General features: G+C 30.9%; 1 protein-coding gene across 1 annotated transcript in view; it reads right to left on the bottom strand.

The window, feature by feature from the left end:
• The window catches only part of LOC142339672 (stress-70 protein, mitochondrial-like), a 129,721-nt gene that overhangs the window by 109,921 nt on the left and 15,009 nt on the right, over positions 1-4,791 (bottom strand). The window lies entirely within an intron of this gene.

Genomic DNA, 4,791 nt, shown 5'->3' with positions numbered 1-4,791 from the left:
ACTTACTATAACACACAGTCACGTTCCCCAACTCAAACTTTGTCTGGCGAATGAAAATAATAGAAATTACCGTTTTTGACAGTTATTTCTATGGAAAATGTTTTTATGACCGGTCTGATTGTAGTTTGGAGCAATTTTTGAACTCAAAAATCGACCGGTTTAGTCAATTTTGGTAGAGAAATCGATTTTCTTGCTAGTCAGTAGAAAGAAGGCGATCAAAAACGGTGTTCTCCGAAAAGAAAGGGTTAGAACCGGTCTCCTTAAATAAAATTGGTCAAAAATGATCACTTCCGCAAAAAGCCAAAAAATTAATTTCTTATGAAGAAAGAACGGTCACTAACGTTCAAAATCTATCATTTGCCGCACGAATTGACCGCTTTTGACCAGCCTCCTGAATTATGGTTCTACAATGTTAACAGCCTTACAGCTAAGCTAAACGTATTTTAGTTGATTACAGACCATTCGAGGACAAACTTTGACTAATTTTAATACCGAAAATTAAACTCTACCTAATTTTAAAACCAAGTATGAGACAGCGTTCATTAAACAGTCGATTTTTGAAATATCATTATTAGTAAGAAAAAATAAATTATTTTTTTAAAAAAGATTGTAAGTTACATTATGAGCACCAAAACTGATTTTGTTTTTTTCTCTGTTTTTTTTCTGTTTCTGCGTTTTGTTGGACTGATTGTAAGCATCAAATAAATTTGATACTTAAGTATTTGTATTCAATTTTGAGTTCCCAATATATGTTTTAACGCATGCAATTCAATCTGAGATAAAGTTTTTAAACACTCTGTCATGCCTTCTCGTAGATTATAAATGTAAGTAACGCGAGCCAATCATTAACTTTTAAAACACCGATAAGAGTGGAGATAATGAAGGATCCACTGTTGCATGTTGAACAAGAGCTACCCAAATAATGTAGATCTAGATACACTAATATTAACCACATTAACAAAATATGCATTAATTCAATTAGCCAGTAAAAATTATTTGAAGAGATATCTTTTTGGCAGGGATGTTGTTTGGCAAAAATGTTAATTATGCACAGCACATGACCAGTGCCAACCAAAACATGAAAGCTATTGTCGAACAGGAATAGTTTTCTTTCGAAAAAGTGTCATACCGTTTTGTTTCAGAGAAAAAACAGCGTAGATAGTACAAAAATTATCAGAGCATCTGAACTATAACGGAAAAGCAGCTACTGTTTAGAAAACTTGCAATTTCAAACTTTATGATTAGATATTTCAAACTTCAAAGATCACATTACTTGACGATTTACTGTTCATTTATATTATTCTTTTCAAATGTTTTCAACGCTCTTATTCTAATACCAAGATTGACGTCTATTTTTTTAAAAAAAAATATCTTATAGAGCTAGCATTTGATTTGAAACTAGAAACATTTAGTTTTTTTAAATCAACTGCGACAAGTAAAAAAAGTTGTGAGCGTCGATAAATGTAAGTATGGTTAGTTTGATGCTGTTATCCTTTGATGCTTCATTAGTTTGATGCTGTTAACCTTTATAGTTCTGAACATCTGAAGGGGGTTCAGACCTCGTTCTTGGTCCGAAACACACAAGTTATAATAACAATGAATCTCTAAACATTTTAAAGTAATCACCCTGCTGTTTATGATAATCAGTTTGCAAGAGAGCGAAATACGACATTTCTAATGTTTATTGCTAAAAAAATATATTTCTTTTTCTATTTTTGTCATTGCAGGTTGTCTGTTTTGTTTAAAAAACATTTTTTTCCTGCGAGAACGGAGTGCTTTTTAACAACTTCTGCAAAGAAATCATTTCGCAAATCTGCAATTTTCTATGTTTAATGTAACCATAATTGTTCCGACCCCATTTAGTGGGAGGAGGAACTATATACCCAAATGGGTTTTTTTCTTTTTATTTTTCAGTCAACTTTTGCCGATCGATAAAATCATCGTAGAGAATCGTGAGTGGTATCATTAGAAAGCTCTTTGAGCGTAGAATTTGAAATTTTACCAATAATTTTTTAATTTCCTGTCATTCTGTTTTTCGAGGAGTTTTTAAAAAAATTTATATTTGGGTTTGATTTTGTTCACCTGTAGCGTTTTTTGTTCAATTTCAGAGGTTTTTTCAATCAGAATGTTGATTAGAAATTATTTTTAAAGACAAAAGATGGACCAATTTTTGTGTACCCAAAAGATAAGCATTCACAAAAAAGATTAGTTCCGGTCTCATTGGGAAGTTGAATATTTAAAGAAATCGAACTCTATTGCAGAGTTGTTTTTTTTGTTTTCATTTTTTTTTGGTTTATTTCAAGTCATTCAGAGACAAGTCACTTTTCATATCTAGGTTCCATTATTGACAAAACCCAACTACGATCAAACGAGACCCAATGAATTTTTATTTTGTTTTCAGGGAATCATTACTTTGTATGGCTTCGACACTGTGTTTTCGTGACTTTTAATTAGCTTTTCTTATTGTCTGATTGTTGTAGTCGTATGACTCAGTCTGGATAAACAAAAGTGCATTTGGCTTCCTATAGATGAATAGGTGATCTATTTAAAGCTTCGAATGCATGCCTAATGTTTGTAATGACATTGAAATTTTTTGTCGAAGTAAACAACTTTTGCTCATTTTTTTTTCATTTTTCCAGCTTTTGCATGTAATCGTTGTTCTTAATGTAGCCGTGATAGTTTTTCCTGATTTATCAAAAGTCTCCATAGCTTTATTTGAGAATTTTATGAACTTTTTCAAAGCCGTCAGTTGATAGCTATTGTTTGTGATAATTTTGTTTTTCCGCGTTTTCAAAACTTTAAGTTTTTTTTTTAACTTTGTTCCCTTTTTGCTCCCTTTTTGTCCTTCTTTTTGTCAACTTGAAGCTTCTTCTCATTAATGAGGTGTCCCATATACCTTATTGTGCTTTATTTTTCACATTCTCTATTGATTTTATGGTACAATCAATGTTTTTTTTCGTTTTGATAAGCTTTTCGCTTTAATAACAAGTCTTATTGATTTGCAAATGAGACGCAAGTCAACACCTACATTTTTTTCATTTATATATTCACTGAAACATTTCAATTAATAATTGAAATCATATATTCAGATAATAGCTGATAATTTTAATGTCTTCAATTCTTAGTGTTGTCTTATTTTGTTTACAATTTTTTTATAACTAAATCTGTAGTTATTTTGCAGTCCTTTCCTTTGGCTCAGTCTCACCAGAGACAGCATTCATTGGTTTCTAGAAGACTTTTAGGTAAATTTGTGATTTTATCTTGAAATCTTTAAATTAAAGTCTAATGTTTTCCATGACTTTATGATCATTTTGTTTAAAAAAAATCAAAAAATTTTTGATTTTCGCCCCCTTTTTTTCCTCCTTATTGTCGACTGGTTATCTAGTCCTATTTTGGACAAGCTGCATTTGCTTCGTAGGTAAGCGTTTTTTATATTTAAGCCCAACTTTTTATTATGAATTCCATGCAGCAGTTTGAAATGAGTCAGAACAATACATTTTGGAGTGTATTGCATTTGGTACAATTTTAATGTTTTGACATGAATTTATTAGTTTCGTTCAATTGACATGACTTTTGATAGTGGTTCTCTGCACATTACGACTCAGTGCTCAAAAAGTAAAATATTGACTAGTTAACTAATTTATTGCATTTGAAGGCAAACACTCCAAAATTTTTGATATTATCAAATATACTGCGGTTGTTTAACTTGTTACAGCATGTCGTTTACAGCATTTTAGAACGTCTCCTCAAATAAGATCAGATTAAATTTCTCCTCATTAGTTATTGAAATCCATTTTGGTATCGTATTACATGAGAGATCAATTTCAAAGGAGATTTCCTTTTCGTCGGCCGTTCGGTTTTTGAGCAAATGTTACTATGGTGTCAGGACAAAACACTCAATGCCAAAAAGCCTACACTATACCCAATTGTTTACCCTATTATGAAAATTATCAGAACGACTATTAATTGAGCATTATAGCATTCGGTATTTTGGTACATTTTGGTGTCGGGTACTTGTCATATAACCTTTTGACCCGTAAAAAATCTGAGAATAATCTTTTTCTTTGACGGTGATGAGGCGATACATGATTGAACCAATTACGCCGTAACTAAAAAGCAAGTAGTTGAAAAGTAGACTGCTCTCAATAAAAACAAGTGAAATGTCTATATATATACATATATATATATATATATATATATATATATATATATATATATATATATATACACACTAAATAAAGTTCAGGTAAATTTACCTGAAAAAATACCTTAACTTACCTGAAACGTTCAGGTAGTTTTGCCTTACCTAAACTTACCTTAACTTACCTCAACTTTACCTGAAAATTACCTGAAAAATTAAGGGGGCACCACCTGAACTTTTACCTGAACATACCTTAAATTTACCTGAAAAACACACCTGAACAGTTAGGGTAAAATTACCTAAACTTACCTGAAAAACGCGCAAAAATTACCTTAAAATTTAAGGTAAAAATACCTGAATAAATACCTGAAGTTTACCTTAAAAATACCTTAAAATTAACCTGAACTTTTAAAGTAAATTATATTAGTTAAGGTAAATTTACCGAGAGGGGAAATTTACCAAGTTAAGGTAAAAATTTTACAGAGATTTTTTTATGCAGGAATAATAGTTTTTAACTTAATATATAAGAAAGAGTGATTGGATTCAAGTTGGACTTTAAAGTGATTGGACTTTAAAACCACTTTTAAACTTTCTCTAAACCGTTTTTCTGAAACCAGTTCTTTCGGTACCACTCAGAATCAATTTGTGAG

Source organism: Convolutriloba macropyga, chromosome 5, assembly GCF_964194025.1.
Source record: "Convolutriloba macropyga chromosome 5, txConMacr16.3, whole genome shotgun sequence".
In the NCBI taxonomy this organism is placed as follows: Eukaryota; Metazoa; Xenacoelomorpha; order Acoela; family Convolutidae; genus Convolutriloba; species Convolutriloba macropyga.
Note: the sequence above shows the minus strand (reverse complement) of the source record. Positions and strands in the feature narration are given on the sequence as shown.